This window comes from Artibeus jamaicensis, unplaced genomic scaffold, assembly GCF_021234435.1.
Source record: "Artibeus jamaicensis isolate MK-2021 breed Jamaican fruit bat unplaced genomic scaffold, CSHL_Jam_final contig_482, whole genome shotgun sequence".
In the NCBI taxonomy this organism is placed as follows: domain Eukaryota; kingdom Metazoa; phylum Chordata; class Mammalia; order Chiroptera; family Phyllostomidae; genus Artibeus; species Artibeus jamaicensis.
This window is the reverse complement of record NW_026521857.1, coordinates 5,958,316-5,984,313: the sequence shown is the minus strand read 5'-3', so window position 1 is coordinate 5,984,313 and position 25,998 is coordinate 5,958,316. Positions and strand designations below refer to the sequence as shown.

At 44.3% G+C, this 25,998-nt stretch overlaps 1 protein-coding gene across 9 annotated transcripts in view; it reads left to right on the top strand.

The window, feature by feature from the left end:
* Positions 1-25,998, top strand: part of ATXN1 (ataxin 1) — a 386,007-nt gene that overhangs the window by 183,926 nt on the left and 176,083 nt on the right. For 8 of the 9 annotated variants that reach the window (XM_053668262.1, XM_053668255.1, XM_053668257.1 and 5 more), the window contains one exon: positions 6,825-6,885. The exons of the other annotated variant lie outside the window; for it this stretch is intronic. The gene's annotated coding sequence lies outside the window, so the exon portion shown is untranslated. The remainder of the gene's footprint in view (positions 1-6,824; positions 6,886-25,998) is intronic. 9 annotated transcript variants of the gene reach the window in all.

The window sequence follows — 25,998 nt, the reverse complement described above, 5'->3', positions numbered from 1 at the left end:
TGCAGAGATGGGTGCACAGGGACTTGCCACTCTGGAAAACTCCACCCGACGTTGAAAGATTTGCCCTTCCTGTTTGATGGAAAGGAAGTTCAGTGTGGTGGATGGATGCTGCAGAAATAAGCCATTCACTGCTTTTGGATACTGTGTGATGTTGTCATCGAACTTTTTACTAAGTGAAAATGTAGTCTGTTTGGGGGAAAAGCAGGAAGTGGATATTGTGCCTTAAAATTCCCCAGTACAGCTGGCCCTTGAACCGCTCAGGGGTCTGGAGTACCGATTCCTGCCCAACTGAAAGTCTGTCTGTAATTTTTGACTTCCTGACAACGCAACTACTAACGGCCTATGTTGACCAGAAGCCTAACCAGTAACATACACAGTCAATAGCACAGACTTTGTATGTTATATGTATTATATACTTTGTTCTTACAATAAATAAGCTAGAGAAAAGAAAATGTATTAAGGAAATCATAAGGAAAATACATTTATAGTACTGCACATGTTTATTGAAAAAAATCTGCCCGTGAGTGGACACATGCAGTTCAAACTCACGTTGTTCAACTGTGTAATGACACCCTAGAGCAAAGGTTGACAGACTCGGATGGTGACCCGTATCCCACCTCACCTGTTTGATCAGTACAGTTTGGTTCGCACGTAGCCGTGTGCATCTGTGTAGTGTGGCCCTGGCTGCCTTTGTGCTGCACTGGCAGAGCTGAGTAAAAACGCCTAAAATATTTGCTCTCTGGCCCTTTACTGAAAAAGTTTACCAGCGCCTGGCTATTTTAGACATTTAAGAGATACCATTAGAAAAATTATAATATTGTGGTGTTGATTGCTGACTGTCTGACTGTTCACGCTATACTTGAGCATGTTGAAAACTTTTAAAAGCCCACGTAGATATAAGATATTGTGGCTTTTAAGCATATACTTAACTTCCCACTTTGTGTCCAGATCCGTGTTCTTACAGGCCTTTGTTATTTGATCGGGGCACTAGCTTTTGCATCCAGATCACCAGTGCCGCTGCCAGATGTGACAAATGTTTCTAACACAGGCAGCACTTTTTAAAGTCACAGTATCTAATCCGTCCTTTCCTCTGTGATATTTCCCATTCACACTGAACTTTGGGGAAGTGGCTCTGGTCTTCAGCTGCAGAGGGAAGAGTCATACTGCAGGGACATGGTGGCCCTGAAGGGTAGGGCACAGAAGGCTTTCTGCCTTCGCTCTAAAAATAGCCTCTGTCCCCCCTCCCTCCGAGTCGGAGGTGCAGCTTTGCTAAGGCGGTGATTGCCAATTTTGGAATTTTGAAATACTGTTGGTTAGATGATTTTTCTCTGCCTTCTGTTTATGTACTTTTGACCATTCATACTATAAACATGCTAACTGCTAGAAGAATTGTTAAGATATATAGACACTGTCTTTGAGGAGTCTATGTGCTGTGTTTGGCAATTCAAGAATATTAAACTTGGAGTTTCAAATATTGTATATAGTGCCCTTTGATACCATTGGACATCTTACACACACACACACACACACACACACAAATACCCCCCCCCATGACACAGACACCCAGACACTCAAAAACTATGAGCCACATCTACCTGAAGGTGTTTTCTTCCATCAACTGGTTGGGTAGTCATTTGGTGTAATCCAAATGAGATCCCAGTCATGGATGAATTGTGTGTGGTGTGATGTTTTGCTAGGTATCATATTTCTCTAAAGGAGAAATGGAGTTCTCGTCCTGTTCCATAGAATATTAACTGCCTGACCTGAAATTAGTTAGCAAAGTGATAGGCATTGGTTGTAAGTGCCTATATATGAAAAACTTTGTAGCCTTTTTTCTTTACTTTTTGAGAGAGAGAGGTGACCTCTTTTCTTTTTCTTTCTAATAATGAATTTTTTTTTCCAGATCTGGCTCTCCAACCTGTAGCGATTATAATTACTTTCCTTGGAAACCACTCCCAGAATACCACTTCCCCATTCAGTTACAGACTTCAATGCAAAAACAGCCTGGTGGGAGTCGCTTTGCAAATGATTTTCTTCAGTTGACACCAGGGCAGTCTTTCCTTATTGTTCTGCTTGTACGTTTTTACTCCCTCCAGACAGGTCTCTGCTGAGTTTCATGGTACGTATTTACAACCATCACTTCATTTCGTGGGCAAGTTCAGACACTGCCCTGTGACGTATGAGTGTCTTCCGAGAACAACATGGGGTCACTCAAGCACTTAGTAAGCACGCCTTCTTATCGACAATCCAATCAGAATTTATTCCCTTCTGCAAATTTTGCATGTCTTTTGTATATGCCAGGCACTGGGATAGGATTTAGGAATACAGAAATAAATGACATAAATTTCATGCTCCAAGAGCTGGGCCACAATTTAGTGGGAGCAATGCAACCCACAGAATATTATTTATGTATTCTGACCTAATAAATGGAAAAGTTGATGAACTAAAGTGCGTCCCTTACAACCAATGGCCTTCAGGGAAGCCAGTCTCTTGTGCCATTACTGCCCCTACACATTCTTTGTGTTTGAGCCACTAACGTTGCGTTTAGGTCAGATGAGAATGTGTTCATCTGCCACGCTATGAAAACCAAGTGAAATGCTGATGGAGATTGTTTGCGATCGTCTCTACGCCGTTGATTGCATGCTGTGGCTCATAATCAGAATGATGAAGAGTAACTGTTAGCCCGACTTGCCGAGGCTCCACTCTGGGTCCCTGCGGCTGTCAGCACTTCGGTCCTGCCGTTCTGCCTGAAGAACGCTGGTCTGGCACCTGACGGACGGCTGAAGCGCAACTTGCTGCTGAGTGCCATGGAAAACTTCGTCCTAGCATCCTCACTGGCTGCTCCTGAAAAATAACCTGAAAAAGCAATATCTGATTATTGAGAGGAAGCAAGTGCTTATTTTTTGTGTTTGACAGATTTCTACATATTGCAGTTTTACTCCAAAAAATTCACATGTGCCTTGCCACGATTATATCTTTTCTCTTTGGCCGTGAAACCGAGCCAAACCTAGTTTTGAATTCTTGCTTTGTCACTTATTGGGTACGTGACCTTGGATAGGTTACTTGTCTCAAACCTTGTTTTTGTCATCTGTACAATGGGCTAATAGAACCTATTTTACAGAGGTTTTGTGAGGATCAGAGCTAATAAATAAAAACTTGGCACAAAATAGCCACTCATAAGTGGTAGTAGTTAATATTAAGGATATTAACTACTTAGTATTAAGGATAATACTAAGTGCTCACTCAGGATGATACTATACAAGGGCAAGACAAAATTTTCCAAAGTCTATAGTTCAAAAATATATTGTAAGTGTGGAATAGATAATATCAGCACAGTTTTTCTGGGTAGGTCTTATGTACCAGAGACACATAATTGGATGGGGACGTTAGAATCCAACCCACAGTGTTTGATAGCGAGGCCTGTGATGCAGAATGTGGTCTGGACCATCCATCACAGGATGCAAAGGTCCCTTTGAAAGCAAATTGAACAGTGTGTGTCATTTAGCTTTGACTGTGTAACAGAGACACTACATAGCACACAACACAGCTTCACCATCTGGTTGTCTCATGGAGAAGCGGTGACCACAAGAGAGATTAAGCCAACCAAAAACTGTTCCTATAAGAACTTCATTTTAGATCCAGGGACCTCTCATTAGCTCCTGAGTTGTACCATCAAAAGAGACCCATTCAGAACAGCTCAGTCCATGTCCTATGTGTAGTGAAGTGTCTAGTGTGAGTTGCCAAAGAGATGCTGTTTCTGATTCCACCTGATGCTAGAATTTACGGTCTGTCTTCTTATCTCCTAATGCCGATTCTGTTTCACATGGTCAAATAGAATAATAGAAGCTTCTTATAAGAGCATGAACCCCACAAAAAATGGTTACTTCCCCTGAAAATTGTGTAAACTGGACAAGGGGTGAACTTTTAGGGAACTTCTGTTGGGAGGTAGCATGTGAAAAGGTTATTTCAGCTCTTCATTCATTGTGGATTCTGGTTTCAGAAGTCTAACTGTATTTCCCTACTTTGTTTCTTCACTTTTGACCTCTCCAGGATATTCCGGCTGGTGCCTGATTGGGCATTTCTCTTCTGCTTTCTGCCCATTCATGCCCTGCGCCCCCAACACCACCCCTGGCCTCCGCCTGCCTGCCTGCTTGTAGGAGCAGTGCTGGCAGGATTTAGAAAGGGTTAGTTACATTCATAACTGGAGGAGGAATTAGCTCCACACTCTGTGCTGATCGTGAGGGTGCTTCACCCTCCCAGCCTTCTCCCAACGATGGTATTTTCCGAGTGTTGCTAGTCAGTCACATCTGTAGGAAGAGCACAGTTTTCTCAGTCGAGGACCAGGCTGCGCCGTGCAGCTCAAGCCAACTGCCACAAATGTTACACCAAACCAACCGTTCTCTTTGAGAAGGAAATTAGATTAGAAATATTAACACCACACACACATTCCAACTCTCGATATCTTCTAAATATGGTAAAGTCTGTTTTTTTTTAAGGTTTTGAAGTTCATACAATGTGATTATGATTTTGGGGTCACTCAGGAATTTATAGTTTTCAGTTGAGCTTTCTCCATATCATTGAGTAAATGCTCTGTGATCAGACTGAAAATGAGTCAGTCTTGGGATCTCCCACTCGAACTGGGCATCTCTGTCCATCGTTAGCCCTAGTCTTTAACATTTTATCTCCTCTTAATATATTGGAAACTCGCTGAATATTGTAACTTGTGATATTTGCTATGTATAAGTGCTAGTTAGTATTCTTCTAAGCTACTCCCATTTAAACCAAAACAATCTCTGTTGTTAACACGTCTTATTTATACAATCTGCCTTTGCAATCTTGACAAAAATGTAGAAAAAAGAACCACATGCTACCTCACATGTGGTCTTTTCTCATAAACGTGGGACACTTTGGTAGAGTCTGTAAATTCAGTGAATACATATTCAATGTTTGCTCCCCCCAGTGCAGTGCTCTTGCGTATCCTTAAAAATTGGCAAGGAGATGGGTGTGTTGGTATTCAAAGAGGCTTACGCTACATCAGATGAAATGTTTTCGGACTGCAAAACAAGGTGAAGACTATCATAGTATATCGTGAATAATAGTATGTGTGTGTAGGTGATTTTACTTATTTAAGTACACATCTAATAAACTGTGTGTGCTTGAGCACAGGAGAGAGCCTGGAGCCGTGTATACCAAAATGTTCATGGTAATTATTAATGGGACTTCTGCTGATTTCTATCACTCGGGTGGTTTCTCCCTTATCTACATTATCTAATTGCTCATAGTAAACAGTTTTACTCTGTTCTCATTTTTCTTAACTGATTTGGGGGAGGACAGGGGAAGAATACAAGTGCTGACATTTGGGTAAATTATGAATTATGAAAATCCCGTGTGCTCCTTCTCTAGTATCACAGATATGTAGACATGTCGTACCACATGGCATCGAAGCTTTTTAAGTCTCATCTGTGTGCCAAGCAAGCACTGCACTGGGAACTCGCGACATCGTATGAAGTGGGTGCTTTTATTACCATTATGCCAATGAGGGGGGTGCCGAGAGTTTAGGCAACTTGAATCACACAGCAGGTCTGACTGTGAAATCAGTGGTGTGGTCTTCACGATGCTTCTGGTCGACATCTTGTCTGCCTTTAGGGTGAAAAGGTTAATGTATATGAGTGGATAGTAAAGTGTTGCCTTAAAAAGAAGGTGCCCAGAGGTTTTACCAGCATGTACTATCTTTCACTGCTTGTGTTGTCTCCTGTCGTGTTTTCAATTAGAGTATAAACTTCTCCAGAGGCAGAATCTCATCATGTCCGTGGCCCCCGCCTCTCCTGGTGCAGTGTGACAATACAGTGCTGCCTTCTCTCTGGGACTGTGAGGCATGCCTTTCAGGTTCTGAGCAACGGGGGCTGAGAATCTGCCGCCAGCAGACGTGCTGAGGGGAAGACTCCCCCTACTGCCCCAGTGGCCAGACCGCTCTTTCTTCTAGCAAAAGGGAGGAAAAGCAGTGGCCTTCATATGGCTCCTAGACTTACTCCCAAATGCCTTGGGATCATGTGAAAATTGCCTGTCTTCGGAACTAGTGGGGCTTTGCCTCACTTCTCCGCCCCACCCTCTAAACCTGTCTGCAAATTTTAAAAAACTTGGATCTTGAACTTGGTTCCTTCTGTGATACAGATGACAGTCTGCTGCTGTCACTCCCTTATCTCCCTTTGTCTTTCAGGCTTCCCCTTCCAGCACGCACATCATCTCGGTTCTTTCCCACACTTTATCTCAGGCACCGTGGCTTCCTCACGGGGTTACTCAGTCGGCCTGATATGTGGCCCCCAGCGCCTCGCTGCCAAGTCTGCTTTCCCATCTGAGCCCAATTAGAGGGACCCTTGGGGTCACTGACTCCAGTGGGGGGTGCGTGGAGTTGTGGGTCTACCATCTGGGAAAGGGCAAAGTGCAGTCACGGGCACTCTGGCTCCTTGTTGGCACAGCTCCAGTTAGCCGCACGGTGGGGATGTGGACATGGCATTTAAAATACCCACCTAAAAATGCGTTTCTCAAGCACCACAGTTTGTGTTCCTTCATCGTAAAGCTTGCGTCTCTTGTGATAAAGGAATCACGCATGGGATTGCTTTCTGGATGTTAATTGTTCAAAGCTCTTTTTAAAAGATTCATGCAGTCAGCTACATTAGTATATACCCATGGTTCTCAAACATTCACTGTGCACCTAGTAAATGCCAAAGCGCCAGGGGCTAGAATTGCTCACACCCTCTGGGCCCACATGCCTGTGCTGGGTTACAGAATCCACTTAATGTTGTGCAAATCTTTTTCTCTTTCAGTTTTCCAAAGAAATTAGTTTGTTTTCTGGGTGCAGAGAAACCAGTCTGCTGTCTTCATAGGGTGAGTGATCCTTCAACTCCTTCTGTATTTTCACACTCATCAAAATCTTATCCAATGACTGCTGTGCTCTAAGAAAAAATGCCTGACAGCACATATTCTCTAGAAGTTTTCTTCCCTTTGGAACCAAGATGTTCTTCTACTCGTCACACCTCGTCCTCCCTTTGGAGGCCGTGGCTTTCCCCTTGTGTTTTTCTGCTGTTTCTTTTTGCTCTTCACACTTGTTGCCTCTTGTGAGTTGCTACCATCACTGCTGTTACCTTGAACAGCTTGCAGGAAGATGACAGAGGAAGCTTCTTTTTTTTTTAAGTGACTGTTGCACAGAAACACGGCCACGGGCGAGGGGAACCCATTTGTTTTGTCCACATGGCGCACTGTCCTTTCAGGAATGCCTGGCAGAGACAGTGCTGGATGGGGCCTGAGAGTCCATCTGGCCGAAGCCCCTATTTACGACAGCTGCCGTGGCCCAGAGGGCTTCACGCCCCTGCCCTGAGGGCTTCTGAGACCGCAGTGGAGCTGGGGTCAAGAGAAAGGCGTTTGACTCCCAGCTGAGTGGTCTCGGGTCCCCTCAGGCCTCTCCACAGAACTGTCTTTTGAATCCCAATGCCTTCTGTGGATACAGAGTTACCGGTGGCTGGACCTGAGGGAATACTGATAAACTAATGGTAACATCCCTCCAAGGCAAGTGTTGGGAGTGTCCAGTTTAGCTGTTTAACTTTCTAGAAACCACACTAGGCTACTACCAAGAGAGGCAGTGGAACGGACAGTCCCCCAGTACTTCTGTGATGGACCTCCTCTGACAGGGCGCGTTTTCCTCTGCACCTTTCCCAAACCACTGCATTTGCAATGCCGCATCATATGGGGAGACTCGGGGCTAAATCTGCGTTGCCGCTAGACACCGTGATGCAGCTGTGCCCCGGCCAGCTGCAGCCCTGCAGCCCCCACTCGGGACTTTCTGCACCTGCAGGGTAATGCTTAACAGGTTTCTTACAGCATAGTGTGAACCTGGCCTGCCATCATAGAGACTTTCAGGGGAACATTTCTTCATGTAAAAAAACAAAAAAGCTATACCGTTTTTAACATGAGCATTCAGTTGTGCGGCGTGATGGAGAGAAGTGTGAGAACTCAGTTCTCCACTGGAATCCCAGACGGTGGGCTTGCCTGTGGTTCTGTCAAAGCTTCCGGTGCTAGTTCTGGCTCTGGACTGCGGTCACTGACGTTGGTGAGCTAAGCACGCTTGTTTCCAAAACACTTCATCCCACTAGGCATTGGCTCAAGTGTAGTACTGAGAGCCCGTGTCTACTATTTCATCCCACTCATCAACATAATCATTTCACCTTAACACGTAGAGGCTTCTTCTCAGCCCTAACCGCAGTCGTTTTTAAGGAACTCAATGTGTCTCCTTATTACGGTACAGAGATGGTCTGCTTTCTACCAATGTCCTGAGCGGAATTGAGAATATGGGTTGCTGATTCACTGGCGTATGACTGATACAGATCTTTCCTGTCCCCATATGCTTGGTATGCATGAGTGTACATTCATTAGAAGTGTGAACCCAAGGGTTTCCATTTCCTCATCTTACCCTAAAAAGCCCAAAAGGTTTATGCCCAGAGCACAGTGCAGTATGGCATGGGTTGTTGAGATCTGCTGCTCTTAGGGGGGTGCAGCTAAGGGTCTCTGTGGTATCAAGAGGCTAATAAGACCTCTTGCCGACAAACTTCCTCCCTTCCTCAAGTATAAAACTTTAAAAAACAACAAAAAAGAAAATAGAGGACAACTAAGGACCTTCGGAAAGTGGGGAGGGCCAGATTTCATGCCTACTTGTACAGTTCTTTCAGTGAAGAATGAACTGGTAGAGAGGGGTCTGAGCTAAAAAGTGGTAAATTGATAAAATAAGACCACCTGAGCTGATGCAGGCCACTTGTGGCTCCGCTGGGGTCACAAGTCATTTGACATCGACAGTCAGTAGCTATCAAATTATTACCCAAAATATAACAAGCTTTTTGCTTCTATCAGTGGCGGGGGCTGGCAGAGGGACTCAGTACAAACCGAAGCCATGAGTTTCTTACTTAAAAAGCAGCTGCGAGGCTGGTCCCCGCACTTTGGGTTTGTACCACGCAAATCCACATGCCACATGCATGTACACCTTGTCAAACAGGGGTGGCTGGGCTCCATTTCATGCTGGGCAGCGGGGCTGGACCCTGAGACAATGCTGCTGTTGTTCTTAGCTAAACTTACACTGTGCTCACCATCAATGGTATCCCTTTAAGGGAAACCTAGGGAAATGCTCTTGCCAGTGCTGAGATTTTATTTGCTAGAGGCCAAGTAGCAGTGGCATGTATTGGTTCCATAGCAACATGTCTGTGCAGCCAGAAAAAATACAATGACTGTGGCAGCCAGCATATCCTGGGCAGGACAAGTGCAGCCCTGACACCCCCGTTTATTTTTACTTTATCCTGGCCTGACTTTCCCTCCTGTAGAGCATGTGGAGTTCGTAATTGTTACCATCTATCCCTGCTGTTAACACTTGCCTCCTTTCTCTCTGGAGCTTGGGACTGGATGAGGGAGAAGGCAATGTCTGTAGTAAAATTCTGTAGGCCGCTGGGTGTGCCAGCAGGGCTGGCAGAACCTCTCTGCCTTAGGGAGCGACAGTAGGTGGGGAGTCTGTGCTTTTCACCCTCCCTGCGGTGGAGCTGCTCTATGAGGAGGCACAGTGGGCTCAGCATTTCCTGTCCAGTGCGGTCAGCTGCTCTGGCTGGAATGTGGACAGTGAACCGGAGCAGTGAGCAGTCTGGGAAACAGAGCACCCACTAAATGTGCTCCGCAGATTCAGGAGACACCTACCAGTGCCGGGCACAGCAGGGCTGCAGAAGCGGCCCAGCACACTCTGAGTCTCCTGGGAGCTTCTGCCCAAGGTGCAGGTCCTGGGTGCGGGTGCTCCAGTGTGCGTAGCTGGGGTTTTAACATTTTCCTCACCTGTGACACTCTCCAGGTAATCACTGTTGATTTCAACAGAGGCTTTCCCCCCTCAGCTCCTGAAGCATTTTGAAAAATCTTTGCCATCTACTTGACACTTATCTTGGATTTCCTTTTTTGATACATAAGTTTGGGGAGCCTGAGCAGTCTTTTTAGGTAGAGGATGAGGCCCCCACACTCAGGAACTATCTATCTTATTCTTCGTCTTTTTTTTTTTAATTTCTGTGATACTCGGAACCGAGCCCTGTAGATAGTAACCATGCCTTCAGTATTTCTGCATGAAACAGTATAGTCTCGTCCTATCTCATAAGGAGGTTGTGGAGCAAGTATGTCAGTATACTGAAAGTATTTTTAAATTCTTTGGAGAAAAGAGAAATTAAAAAATTCTTTATTCTGGTGTGGTTTTTAAAAACATGTATTCAGTAGATATGAAATCACAAGGTAAAAATATCTCAAGGCTTCACATTTCCCTATCTTCCTCTTTGTGGCTACCAGCTACGAACTGTGGAGCCTGTGTGTTTATGCTGTCACTGAAGTCACTCTTCTTCCCAGCCCAGCCCACAGCGTTCACCACTGCTGATGAATTCGCCTTATTATACTGTTTGGGCCAGACTTTTCAGTCAGATACTGAGCAGTGTCTTTGGAGCTATTAAGTAAGAGAAGTGAAGGAGTTTTCATTAAGGTGACAGGTTTGAAAGATTTGGATAGTGGTCCCTAATTTAGTTTTGAGGTGTCTGTTGGGAGAAGGAAGGCTTGTATTGTATAAAAACTTTTATCTTAAGAGTTCTCCCTTCCCAAGTTGTAAGCCAACTGAGAAATCAGACAAGTGTAATAAGGCAGATGGAGGCCAAAATGAACTTTTTTGATTGGTAACAGTTAACTGAATTAGAAATTGTATCTTGGTTTGAGAGCCGAAAATGGACTTTTACCTCCGTATTCCCCAGTCTGGGCCTGATAACAGTTCACCTTCAGGAACATTTTGTCTTTGAGTAGGTCACTGTGTGTGTGTGTGTGTGTGAAGAAAGAGGGAGAAAGACACCAACATCCATTTCCACCTCCCCATTCCTGTGCTCAAAATTCTAACTGTGCCCAGTGGAGGTAACGTTACCCAGGGAGAGGCATGGACCACCACGCCAGCTGTCACTCCCAGCCCGATCCTCACTGCACATCCTTGGGAAAGAAAAGCGGAGGGAATAAGAGGCCGGGAGAGTTTAGGGAACATCCTCTGTAGAGAAAACGGGGTGGCAAATGGAGTTCCCCCCTGGCTCTGCTCACATCCCTCACTCTCTACACTTTAGTCAGGCAGCTGCCCCCCCGTCTCACTTGAGCCATCTACCCACGGTGATTATTCCTAGCTCTTTGCTCCACATATTTGTTCACTGGTTTATTGTTAGTCTCCTCCATTAAATACTAGCTCAGTGAAAGCAGCATCCTTGTCCGTCTCACTTACTGCTGTATCCTGGTACTTAAAACTGTGCCGAGCTCATAAAAGGCATTTGATAAGCATTCACTGAATGGATAAGTGAGTAAGTATTGTTTTCTGCCTCTTCGCATACCCCTTAATTTCCTGGGTGTCCCGGTACCATCTTGCCTGGCAAGCACCTATTCATATTTGTGAGACTCAATTCCACTATTTTTCCCGGCCTCCCTTCTTCCAAGGCAAAGAGCACTTCTTGTTTGTAAGTCACCAGTTTGCCAGTTGATGTGCACACGTGTGTGTGCGCACGTCTGTGTGTGTGCCTGTTTGCATCTGTTGTGTGTTAATTTGTGTATTCGCTCTCTCTCTCTCTCTGTTTTGGTCTGCGGCTCTGTAACACTTCAGTTCACTTATTCATTAACATATAATCCTTACTGGAATGTACACTCTTCGGGAACTGGGCAGCCTCTTTTTCATCCTTGTTTGTCTTCTATCTGGCATGTAGTAGCTGCTCAGTTAATAATAACATTAGCATTCTAAGGACTCACAACGGGCCAGGTACTGCTGTATCTTACTATATTTGACTCCTGAACAATTTGTGACTAGGGGTGCTGACTCCCCCATGCAGCTGAAAACTTGCACATTAACTTTTGACTCCTCAAAAATTTAACTACTAATAGCCTACTGTGGATAAGAAGGAAATCTTGCCAATAATATTACAGTCCAGTGACATATATTTTATATGTTGTATGCATTATATATCATATTCTTACAATCAAATAAGCTAGAGAAAAGAAAAATGTTATTAAGAAAATAATAAGAAAAATACATTTACATTATTTATTGGAAAAGAGTGTGTGTGAGTGGCCCTGTGCACTTAAACCTGTTCTGTTCAAGGGCCAACTGTACTGAAAATAACTTTAAGTATCTTACATATATTAACTTGTATAATTTTCACAGGAACCTTACAAGATACATTTTCACCTCTCCCTTTACAGGACAGGAAAACCAAGGGCCTAGGGTCTCATAGCTTGTCTGATTCTGTAACTTACTCTCTGCTTGTTCTCAGAGAATGATTGTAAAGTGAACAAATGAATGAACGAGAATCCTGGAAGCCCAGACCTCTATCACTAAATAGGGCCACAGACATTGGGATCGACCTAAATGAGTGCAAAATGATCGCCCATGGTTGGCACAGAATCCCGAGGTCACAACCGAAGCTTCGTCCCCAGACAAACCTCTGAAGTCTTACCGTAGCTATTACATTTAATTCCTAACTGTCCATACCAGCAGAGTGGTGTTGGTTAATGAAAAAAAGTGATTTTCATTATATTTTGGGAATTCTTTCCTGTGGGGAAATATTAAATTACCAATCATGAGTTAAACAGTTACTGGGTGCCGGGTTCATGACTACCTTGGGGGGGAAGGGAGGTAGGGGTGGCGTGGGAGGGTGGAGAGGAAAGCCGGTCAGTGAGCCAAGGCTGCTGTATTCGAGGGGCTGTAGCCTGGTTGGAGGGGCAAGGCATGATTACAGGCAAAATCAAGAAAGTTAAAGGAAATAAAGGGCAGTAGGTATGAGCACTATCACATGATTAATTGCCAATCAGTGAAATTTGAGAAAATGAAAGTTGCCGTGTTCGTCGAGGTAGGGTGGGCTCATGCAGTGGAAAGAGTCCAGCCTAGACACGCACTGGGCTATAACACAGTAAAAGTTCGCTTCCCACGCATGCCGTGTCTGCGGAGGGTCCGGGGTCTCTCCAGAACCGCTGTCCTCCTAGTGTGCCTCCGGGGTGCAGGCCGCTTTGATTGTTCGATCCTGCTGTCTAGAAGGCTCGTTCATGATGACGGGGAAAAGAGAAGAACTGAAGACCTGTGGCAGCAATTAGATGCTTCAAAACTTTGTCCTGGTCCCAGGCTGGTGTGGCTCAGTGGATTGAGCTCAGGCTGCGAACCGAAGGGTTGCCAGTTTGATTCCCAGTCAGGGCACGTGCCTGGGTTGTGGGCCAGGTCCCCAGTAGGGGGCGCAGAAGAGGCAACCACACATTGGTGTTTCTCTCCCTCCCTTCTCTTCTCCCTGAAAATAAATAAAAATAAAATATTTGAGAAAAACGAACTTTGTCCTGGGAGGGACACCTGTCACCTGCTATGTCCTAGGCAAGGTGTGCAGCTCATGTCATTCCAGCCCTCTCTTTCTTTTGTGTTCTTCTCCCACCCAGGACACAGCAGTGCTCCGTCGCTATTTGTAGGGTGAAAGACTGAGTGAACATAAGAATGAATTTTCACTTATGCCTGATAGTGTTTATAGCAGTCGTGCACAGGTAGCTCCCAGAGCCCAGACATGGAAAAATTAAGTCTAGTTAAAAAATCTTTACTAAAATTGCCCTGGCCAGGTAGCTCAGTTGGTTTGAGCATTGTACCAATACGCCAAGGTTGTGTGTTCGATCTCTGGTCAGGGCACATGCCAAGAATCAACCAATGAAATGCATGAATAAGTGGAACAACAAATCAATGCTTCTCTCTCTCAAATTCATAAATAAACAAAAATATTTACTAAAATTAAAAGAGTATTAACAAGAAATATCAACATAGCTTCCACTAATAAGCTATGGCGAATGGGCAAATCATAAAGGTGTGGACAGGTGAGATGCAGTTTAGTTGGCTTTTGAGCGCGTGCTGAAGCCCAGCCTTCTAGACGTCAGCCCTGTTGCAGCCGCGTCACTTGTTTCCCGGTTCATGTGTTGCCGGGTGCGAGCCTGCCTTTCTAGCCTCTTGCTCCCTCTGATTGGGGTGGAAGTCACTGTCCTCATTTAAAAATTAAGAACCCTAATAAGGAGAGGTTAACGTGTGCAGGATACTGATTCCGACACAGGTCCATCCTGTTTTCTCACACTTTCGCCTGCTGTCTCACACCTTGGGTCCTGCTGAACAGGTAGCATCCACTCCAGGTCCATGGGGAAGGAATTGCAAACAGGAGCAAAATATATGCTGAGCAAAGTGTAGCAGCTGAATGTGAAAAATAAGGTGCAAGTTGTATGTATGAATCAACATGGAGAGTGGAGAGTTCATAGAGAGAAAGTGGGGGAAGGCGTTGGAACGGCAGGTTGGGGCCTGCCACTCGTGTGGACCAGACGCCGGGGCCTCTCAACCGCGTCTTGCTATGGAATAATAGTTGGTCAAAAGAAACATGAGTGCAAGGAGAACCCATGATCACAGCCCTCACAGATCCTAGAGAATGGCACTTGTGTATTTCTGGTTTGGGGTGGTAGTGGCGGAGAGGGCGGGGCCTGCGCTCTCTGCCTGTCACTGTTTAAGTGAGGGCAGGGTAAGTGCCCTGGAGAGGGACTCGCTGGAATGGGGGGAGCGGGGAGGAGAGGGGTGGAGCGTGAGGGTTGGTCATCAGTGGGGATCTTTCAGCAAGTTGATAACCTATTGTGTTTCAGTGAGATTAGCTTTACAACTGTGTTCTTGGCCCGTGAGATGGTGGAACGAAAACCCAGAGATGGGGCCCCTGGTTAAGAAGTTACGGCAGGCACAAGGAGATAAGACTTGGAACACGGCTGTGGGAGCATTGCAAAGGGACAGACTTAGGAGATGCTGTAGAGAAAGAGTCGATCAAAACTGAGTGACTGAACAAAGACAAGGGGAGGAGTCAGAGATATGTAACTTTGTTGAACCCAGTTGACAGTTGATGGTGTTCTATGGCCAGTGTGTTTTCAGCTTATTTTAGTAACAATGTCACCCTGAGCCGAGGCTTCTCAGGTGCAGTGGGGGGATAGCCTGAGACCAAGGGGAGCTGTCTTTGAGTAGCAGCGCTGCCGTGACCGCAGCCTTTGCACCCTTCCTTTCATCCCCTGCCGGTCCTCCCTAAGGTTTAAGATCAAATCTTCAACCAGCAGCAAAATCATCTGGCTGAAATTTCATCTCTATCCTGGCCCCCTAGTGGAGATAAAATGGTTTTAAATGTGGGTGAGACTAGAATTATATGTGTGGTTACTGCGTCTGGCCCTTGGTAAGGGAGGGCTCCCCCTCAGCTGTCCCCTGCTATCATGGCTGTCACGCACAACTGCCCGACGGGTCTGGGAAAGGGGTGGTCATGTTTTGCTGGTTGGTCAAGTTTTTGCAAGGTGACAATTTTTCTGAACTTCTCAAGCCCTCTGCACACCATTTGCTTGGTCTTTTTGGCCTGACAGGAGAGAGCTAGTTTTGATTTGAGAGAAACGAGAAAGAATGCTGTTTGGTGAGAGACAGGAAGCATGTGTTGCGTTCCCATTTTTACTGCCTTTGGCTAGTCATGTCACTTGTCATAGGTGTCGGTCTCTAGTGCGAGAAGCTGCGGAGGCTCCCAGGGAATCGCGGTGAGTGCCTGAGCACCCAGGGCTTGCGAGTCCATTGGCCCCGGAGGGCTTCTTCCCTGAATACAGGCTAGACCTGGAGAGATGCCACCAGGGAGGAAAGAACTCCTAATATCCTGCTTTCTTTGTGGGTTTGGGAAGTAGGCAGCCATGGCCAGAGGTGCAGAAACTACGAGGGGGGGGACTCTGATGCCCTCTCCCTCAAATGGCCAAGGCCCTTCTGACTCTGCCCTTGGTGGATTGATCCTCCTGCTTACCCTCGCCAGCACCCGAACAGTGAATGCTGCTCACTCAAAGCTGCTCTTCCTGTCCGTGAACTCTCCCCTCTCCATGTTGATTCACAGATAGAGCTTCCAACTTATTTTTCACATTGAGCTGCTGTGCTTTGCTCAGCATATGTTTTCTCTTTTTCTCCTTGCCTTACTCTTCTTCATACCAATCAAGGCAGAGAGCCCTGCTGGGTGTGGAAGACGCTCGGCATTCCTGATCACTTCATACTCATTAAATCACAACAGCTTATTAGACTGATTGGTAAGTCAGAGTCCTTTGAAACAGCAAGACGATTAGAAGCCTCTGTCTTTTTGGAGTGGGGGAAGGGCATGTATCTGAACAGAAATCCTGAGCTACTTTTAGGTTGTTATGTGCTGCTTTGCAGGGAGAAGGACAGCTTTAATATTTTGTTTCCCTATCTTTTGTAGTTTCGAGTAGTTTCTCACCGGTCCTGGGGACTTGAAACATTTCGAGTCTGGTGATATCTATATTCTTTTGATGTACTTTGCATAGAAACTAAAGCAGGAGCAAGCTTCAGAGTAAGCTAACCAAAACATCTTGGGCTTTTGATCACTTTCCATTAGAACGAACGAATGCTAATCTCTGTCCTGCTGGATTTTGTTTGAAAGGATCTTGGCTCTTTCATGAAGATAAACATGATGCTGGGTATTTAATGTCTTCTCAACGCAGGAACTGAAATATTTCTACGAGAGATTAACTCAGTTGGCACAGGGAAGATTCCGAATGTCCCAGACGTTTCCCTAAGCCATTGGCTGAACTTTTAAAATGCGCTGGCACTAAAGGAACAGATATCTCACAGACACTTTCCTTACAAAGCCTCCGTTCCAGTGGTGAGTCCCAAGGGCCTCTCCACCACATCTTGCTCTGTAATATTTGGTCAAAAGAAACCTGAGTGCAAGGAGGACACGTGACCACAGCCACTAACAGATTCCTAGAAAGTGATTCTTCTTGTTTGTTTCTGGTTAGGTGGTGCTGGTGGCGGCCGTGGGCAGAGGGTCTGAGCCACGCTCCTGTCACAGCTGTCACGTCTGCTCCACAGTTGCTGCTGCCGCTGGCCTTGGTCCCCCCAGAGCAGGAGGTGCCGTGGGTGTCTGAGCGCCCGTGGGTGGAGCACGTTGAGAGAGCAGGTCGCGGGGCCAGCCCTGCGCTTCTCTCAGCCCATTCTCTCCCTCTTTGCTTTTTGACATATTGACAGATAAAAAGGGCTTGCACTCCTCAGTTGTTTCTGTATTTAAAAAGAGCACTCTTAAATGTTTAGAACTTGGAAATACTTTCTTTTTTAATTTAGAATTTGAAAACTATGTGTACTGACATTGTCCTTGCAGTACAGCTTCCTCATTGATAGGAAACACTAAACAGAGTGATTTCTTTTATTAACAAAAGCAGTCACAGCCCTGGCGGTCTGGGTCAGTGAGTTACAGTGTAGTCCCTGGACACCGAAAGGTTGTGGGTTCGATCCCAGTCAGGGTACATATGGGAGACAGCCGATTGATGCTTCTTTCTCACATCGATGTTTCTCTCTCTCTCCCCCCACCTCCCTTCTCTTTCTGTCCCTAACTCTATTTCTAAAGTCAATAAGCCTGTCCTCAGGTGAGGATTAAAAAAAGAAGATGTATTTCTTTTTCTTTTTTTTAATTCTTACCAGAGGACATTTTTCTCACTGTTTTCTAGAGGGAGAGGGAGAAACATCAGTTGGTTGCCTCCTGTGCACACCCACATGGGAGACCATACCCACATCCTAAGGATGTGCTTGACTCGAACCCATAACCCTTTGGTTATGGGAAGATGCTCTAACCGAGCCACACTGGCCAGGGCTAAAAATGCATTTCTTTCCTTAGAGTTGAGAGGTCATTTGAGATGTTTTCGTTTTCACATTAAGCTATTTCCTGGTACTGTGATCTTTATAAATTCCATAGGTCCAAAACATTAGAGCACTTTGGGTCTTCTGCAGGAGTTATTTACAGAAACTCAAACGAATGGTGCTTTCCGACTAAGGAGACCTGTGTAAGAAAACTCGGGTAAAACCTTTCATATCAGCGTGGTGGCAGAACTTCTGAGGAGCTGGCGGTGAGGGTGATAACACCCCCCTGGCTGCGAGACTCAGTGCAGGGGGGCCCTCCTGTGTTCTGCTGCCAGCTAACACCTGGCTGCCTCAGGCGCCTGCCTGGTGATTAAAGCCCTTAGTCTGCGAGAAGATTACAGAGACCTGTTGAGGAGAGAGATGGGGCAGCAAGGTCAGACCTCGCCCTTCTAAGCTTAGACGCAGAAGGAGGGGGGGCCTGGGAGGCTCCCCTGGTCATGGGGCAGCCACTAAGGCGGTGAGGTAGCTAGAGATGGACCAATCTTGTTCCCCAGAGTGAATTATTTTCAGAATGAATACTGTTTGCTCCAGTCCACCTGAGCCTCTCTTCTCTTTCTCCTGCTCCCTGAAGGGCACCCTTGCAGCGAATATATTCTCAATTTGAACTTCCGAGAACATTAGTAAACAGTCTGGACAAGCAGGGTGAAGTTTCAAGCTTTCTCTGTTGCTAGGGTGGTCCCGAGGAGGAAGAAGGCAGCAGTGGGGAAAGTGCAGACATCTGAGTAATGGAAATAGAGCAGCCCAAAGGCCGTGCTGTACGTTACCCCCAGTCCTGCAGCATGCCAGGACTGCAGCTTACCCACACAAATGCCTGTTGTGTTACAAGGCAAAGAGGTTAGATGTCATTTCCAGACCGCTGAGCTTCTCAGCTCCTGGTCCATTTTTTTAAGGGGAATGGCAAATGGAAGCAGTTTCCCTGTTAATTCACATGCAAGTTACCTTTTGTTTGAATTCTGGAAGTCAGGGTAATGTTATTCACGTGTTAACGCCCTCTAGTGGCCAGCAAGGTGCCCTATAAGAGGCCTTTGGATTCCCACTGCTGGTCCCTAACCAGTGAAGCTCCTACTTCGCAGTAGTTGAGTGCGTGTCATAGCAAGTCTGTTTCCTCACTGTGATTTGTCTATTACGTAGGAAAAATCCAAAGCTTTGTGACGAACACATGAAGTGGTGCTACTGCAACATCAAATTAGGGTAAATCTTACACCTGTAGCACATCTGTATTGTAAATCTCCTGGGTGCAATAGAAGCCTGTAAAACTTTGGTGTAAGTACTTTCATAGCCAGTCAACACATTAAAGGAGAATTATGTTATCGTTAATTAGTGGACATGTCCTCTGTGGCTTCCTGCTCATAAATAGGCAAGTTTTATAAAACTACAAAATCTTCTAAGACAAAATTTGTTTTCCCACTGAGGAGGTTGATATATAGTTAATCTTCTGCTCTCCCTGTATAGCTTTAATACAGTTTTATAGACGAAGTGTTATTCATTCACAGTTATCTTTGAAGGAATTATGTAAATTACATTTTGTTTTTGATTTTGTGTTTTCCTAGACAGTCCAGCCAGTCCAGTATTAAATGAGCTTGATCCAGTTCATAGAAATCACCTAGGGAGCTTGTTAAAATGTGCGTTCTGACCCTGTGGGTCAGAGGTGAGGCCCGGCATTCTGCATTGCTGAAAAGCTCCAGGTGCTATCACCTGGACCATGTTTTGATGAACGAAGTGATAGGGGAGTAATGAGACCATAGGTGATGCCGACAGTCTGTGTCCTTAAGAATCTCATCTGAAAAGGGACTGGAAAATCAGCACAAGTAATTACGGCACAAGGCAGAGCATGATCAAGTGTACTGTAAATGTGAAAACATGCTTCAGGGTATTAAGATAGACGCGGTCACTTCTGATTGGGAAGATCTGGAAAATTTTCATGGAGAAGGTTATTTTGCAATTGGACTTAAGGTTTGGGCCCGTGTGCAACAGAGATGGGTAGCTGTGGCAAAGGTAAATGAGCCAGAAAGCACAGATTATAGGAAACAGAGAACATAATGCTGAGAAGGAGGAGCATTGTACTTGCCTGCAATGGGGACGGGTGAGATGCAGTTGGAGCGGTGAGATGGAATCATATTGTGGGCTGCCGGAATGTCGAGGGTGAAAACTCTGGACTTAGTTCAGGAAGCAAAGAGGAACTAGCAACAAGAGATTTTGAAACAAAAAGGTAAGTTGAAACTGCAGTTTGGGAGGATTAATCTGGCACACAGACATAGGATAGGCTGGAGCAGGAAGTAATGTCATTCTCTAGACAAGAAGTGACAGGACAGAACATGACTGAGATTAGCACAGGGAGCAGAGAGAACAGACAGACATCTGACTTGGGCTCTGCAGAGGGAAGGATCGGAAGGCTTCCGGGAGGACATCAGGGTTCCCGTCCTGGGTGGTTCGAAGCACGGTCGTGCCAATAACCATAAATAGCTAAGTCAGATGAGCTATTGAACATGCTTGAACTGGAGAATGACCTGGATGAATACTCAAAAGTCACTTCAAACGGGCCTTCTATGTCTGACCTACCTAAATAGCACTCTAGTCTTCTTACTCTGCTTTAATACTTTTTGATCCTCACCTGAAGACATTTTTTTCATTGCTTCTAGAGAGGGAGGGAAGGAGAGAGAAAGGGAGAGGGAGAAACATCAGTGCGAGAGGGAAGCAGTGATTGGTTGCCGGCCGTACGTGCCCTGACTGGGGACCCTATGTGCCCAGACCCACACTGGGGACTGGGGATCGAACCTGCAACCTTTCAGTTACGGGGTGATGCTCCAACCATCTGAGCCACACTGGCCGGGGCCTGCTTTAATATTTTCATAACACTTTTTATTATTTGACATTATTATTTTTAATTTATCTCTGCTGTGAATAGAGACCCTTCCCTCCCATGGAGCTTATAGTGTACTGGAAGAAACAGATAATAAGCATGTAAACAAATAAATATAACTAGAAATAAAGGAAGGAAAACAGTGACACATGAGAAAGAATGACAGGTGGGAGGCATGGATCTAAGATGGGTGGGTAAATCAAGGCTCTCTTAGGAGATGACACTGAACTGAGTACGAGAAGGGACACAGAATGGGGAAGATAGTACAGGCCAAGTGCAAACGTCTTAAGGTCAGAAGTCCTTGGCACATGTGAAGAACTTGAACGGGCACCATTGTAGGCTTGGGTAAATTAGAAGGAGAGTAGGAAGTGATGAAGTTAGAGTTGGAGAGCCACAGATAGTGAAGAGTCTTGCATTTGCCAAGGAGATTCAATTTTATTCTAGTTCCTGAGAGGCCATGTAAGGGCCTGAGCATGTCGGGTGGGTGGGAGGATGACAAGAAAAACAAGACTATGGGGTAAAAAACATGTAGTTGACCAGATAGGAAGTGATAGTGGTTCGGCCTTGAATGGTAACAGCAGTATCAAAGAGAAGCAGGTGGGTTCAGGATACAATGAGTTCTCCATGTCAGCTCTGCAGAACTTGTAGAGTGCTGATGTATATGAGGACCAGGGAGGTGATGACTAGGATAATTCCCAGGTTCCTGGTTTGAGCAGCCGAGGAAATGAACGTGTCCTTCACAGAGACCGGGAGGGCAGGCACATACCCAAGCTTTGAAAATGTGGCATTTAAGGTGTACATGAGACACAGAAGGTGTGCAATTTATTTCTTTAAATTGTGGTGAAATACTCATAATATAAAATTTCTCATCTTACTTTTAGCTACGTACTTCTGTATTGGTAGGCACATTCATGGGGTGCATCCATCTCCAGACCTCTTTTGCAGAACTGAAATTCCACACCCATGAAACAGCAGCCCCTCATCCTCTTTCCCCCAGTTCCTGATGGTCACCATCCTACTTTCTGTCTCTATGGATTTCACTACTCCAGAGACCTCACAGAAGGGTGTTTAGATACCTCATGTAAGTATTCGTCCTTCTGTACCGACTTATTTCACTCAGCATAAAGTCCTCAAGGTTCATCCATGATGTAGCACATGTCAGAATTTTCTTTCTTCCTCAGGCTGACAAATATTCCATTGTGTGTGAAAATCGCATTTTATGTATCCATTGAACTGTTGAGGGACACTTGGACTGCTTCTACTTTTGGCTATTTTGAGTAATGCTATGAACATAGGTATGTAAATATTTCTTCAAGATCTTGCTTTCAGTTCTTTGAGGTATATACCTAGAAGTAGAGTTGCTGGATTGTATGGTAATTCTATTTTTATTTTTGTGAGGAACCACCATATTGTTTTTGATAGTGACCGTACCATTTTACATTCCCTCCAACAGTGCATAAGGGTTCAAATTTCTCCACATCCTTGCCAACATTATCTTCTGTGGTTTTGGTAATACCCATCCTAAGATGTGTGAGGTAGTGAGACATTTTTTTAGTGGATATTCTAGGTAGGCTGTTGAGTCTTCAAGTTCACAGATCAAGAAGATCGGTGGGCCTAAGATAAACCATGTAAGTTCAAGCTTAAGACATCTTCCATCCTTTTGCCCTGGCTGGTGTAGCTCAGTGGATTGAGCATGGGCCTGTGAACCAAAAGGTCACTGGTTCAATTCCTAGTCAGGGCACATGCCTGAATTATGGGCCAAGTCTTCTGTAGGGGTCATGAGAGAGCCAACCGCACATTGATGTTTCTCTCCCTTTCTCCTTCTCTTTCCTCTCTCTAAAAATAAATAAAATATTTTTAAAAAGACATCTTCCATCCTTTGCCAGCTTGACTGTAAATATTCTTTAGAGTTTGACTGTAAAAAAATTTTAAGGGCTTGGAGATTTAGATAAAACACTCAAATTTGTATTTAAGATATTTACTTAGTCTCAAAACATATTTGAAATTATGTATAGATTAATGAAGAAATATTCATAATTTTTCTACTTTCATATTATGTGAAATAATTTATTTATAATCTTCACCTACACCAGTGACTTCATTATCTTTTGAACCTCTTTGTGAGACATCTAATAGTTTTCCAAAGCATATCATCTTGGTTTACATCTAAGTTATTTGAAATGCAATATGTTTTGAGTCTGTGTACAACACTATTACCAGAAATTGCATCCCAAACCACAAGACCCATTCCTATATCTGTTGATTACATTTTAATACCTTGGTGGTCCAAACAAATAACCTAGCCATCCATGCCCACTGTTAAAGCGAGCATGATATACTAGAGACCATTACTGTAACAATATGGGTACTAAACAATATTAAGAGAGTTTTTCCTCCATTCTTCCAGTGAGTATGTGTTCATAACTGTACAACTTAACCACTTACTGTGTTGCTTTTGAAAGCAACCTTAAAATGTTTTTTAAAAAAATTTGTATTGACATCTAGTGTTTACAACTATAAAGTCATATCCTCAAGAATAATTATTAGTTAAATTTGTTTTCTTTTTTGAAAAGAAAAAATTCTGTTTCGTGACATTTCTAAGCATGCAAAACTAACATTTTGTGAGGTATTTGCAAGAGAATATGTTTTCCATAAAGATTACTTTGTTGTATAAAATAAAATATTTAAGAATGCCACAGATAATATAAACTTTATAAGGACTCAGAAATAAGGGAACCCGGTCTTTTCTGAGGGGTGCATTTGAGAAAAACCTTACCTTGTATCAGGCATGCATGATGAATTATAAACTTGGCTTTAGAGACTTAAGTATAAGGAAGAGTTTTCACACAGTAAAAGACCTTAAACACTAAAATGATGACTGAGCCCATTTTTCATAAATGTTTGTTAAGAAAAATATTTGTCTTGCATGTGTGAATTTTAGTCTTTCGTAGAGGTATGAGAAACCTTTTGGAGTTTCTTCTGACTTTGGACAGCTCAGAAGGATTGGGTGATACCTCTTACCCATCTGTCTCTCCATTATACCCAATCCACTAATGCAATTTATGAATTTCAAGCGCTTTCTATAGTTGAAGATTTCTATGTGAATATAATAGAAAATTCTTCATCAGTTTGGCAACAAAAGGAAGAACAGCAACAGATACTGAACCAAAAAGATTTCATCATCCTTAAAACTGGACAAATCCATATTGAAAGTTCCAAACCCAGATCCTCAGGGATTTGATTCAGTAATGAAGTCCATTATCTTGTAAGACTCAAAGCATGATAATCTGTTTCTACAGACACCATTTGGGTGAGGAAGACAGGGTTCCAAGAAGCAGCCTTAGTATATAACATGGAGGAGTATATGTAATTGGTTGTGACCATTTGTCCATCTATCCATCCATCCATCCATCTATCCAGTCATACGTCCATACATTCTCTGGTTTATTTTTACCTGTATCAACTTGGAGCATAATCTTAAATTATGTTATCAATAATTATGGATATTACCTTTACTCTCTAAGTATAGAAGAGAATTAGGTAAAAGTACTGCAAAATTTTATTTCCTCTTGCCTCAAAGTTACAAGCTTTTATGTGCTAATTAGACTCCACTAGACCACAGTTCAGCATTGAAACTCAGCTGAAACCAATAATGATAATGTTCGGTTCACATTTTTGACCTGGGAATCACAAAGTGATTTACCAACATTAACTTCTGAATAAGACATTTATATATTTGAACTCAGAGATAAATGGATTCTGTGTTTTCCAGAGAATTTAAGTGTCTTGGCTACAATAAATATGGAATGAGATGATTAAAGCTAAATCATTCTTTTCTGAACTGCTTGGTGGCCTGACTTACACAAAAATGTCTTATTTTCTGGAAGTGAAAACATGAGAGGGAGGGAGGAGGGCATAAGCTTTGCTCGTGTAAAAGTAGTTAACAAAATCATACCAGAGAAAAAGTCATTAGAACTCTAAAAGACCATTTTCTAAAAAATACTTTCTTCGTATGATTCAGTGCTTCATTAAATGATGAACTTCAAATGAAGCTGCCTGGTCTGTGTTGGCCAAATGATGAATCACGGCATGTGAATGAATGAAAACAAATCACCAGCTAAAAGGCCAGCCTTCCATGTTACCCTGGAAATATTTATCATCTTTCCAGGGCTTCTGATGTTCTTCCATCCCTGTGCAACTCAGCCTATAGTGAACCCTGATGCCAAGGTTTCTGATCCGTTCCTGGACAAAACCATGATGTTCTCGGGCACTGTCCTGTAGATGAAGTAAAATGGGGAATCAGAAAAAGAGAATTATTTCTTACAGGGGGAAACAGGATAGTGTCTGTTCATTGTAACATCATTCTCCCACCGTTCCTGGGCATGGGAGGCATTTATGAGAAAGCAGAGGTTTTTATAATTCAGAGAGTCTGACAAGTGAAGCAACACTGAAATGACTTAAATATTGAGAAGACAGAAGCATAACAGTGTGTGTTCTCAGTCAGGATCTTCAGTTATCACTGGGACCCTAATTTGCCTTCTTACACCATCAGTTCTCCCTGAGCATTCTTTTGCAATAGGACCTCGTGGCAATGTCTGTGGGTCGGTTGTATTACAATATTTCTGGGAATTTAAAAACTCTGTAAATAGTCAACTGCAGTTGTGATAAGGAACTAAGACTGGTTTTTCAGCAAATCTGGCTAGTGTTCATATGAACCACCACCCCTTTTTGTTTTGGAAGGGAAATTGCAAGATCTCATTGCTGTATTTAACTTTCTATTTTAGTAGCTGCCAGTGCGTGTATCCTCTCTTATGAAGCCTACATGTGTTCTTTCCCTCCCTAACTTTTTAAGGCTTGGGGTGTCCCGCCTGACCTAACGATAGATTGCTCAGAAGCAGCACTGAGACCAGCTCCCGAGGCACGCCTGACAGGGACCTTTCTCATGCTCTTTGCTTACTTCTTGGTAAAACAAAGACTGGTGGTATAGTGCCCGCAGGGTAAATTTGACATGATAGGCATACTGGTTTGTCAGGAAGGTTGACATCTGGGCTACCAATGTTAGGCAAGGACTGATGAGCTGCCTCACGTGTGTCCTGGTACCCAGGGTGACCACAGCTGAGAGGGAGAACTTCGGATTGGGTTTTGGCCCCTTGCTCAGTGGTCTAGGCTCCCCAGAGGGCGTGTATCATTAGCTGCTGTGAAGGTGGGAGCAGTAACACTGACCAAGCTGGAAGACAGAAGTAGAGCTACAACAGTGGGAGTGGGAGAGGTGAACACGGCTGGGCCCTTCCTAGTCTCTGATCCCTGCCTGTGCAAAGTCGACTGGCTGGGGCTCCAGCTCTTCTCCCATAAGACTCTT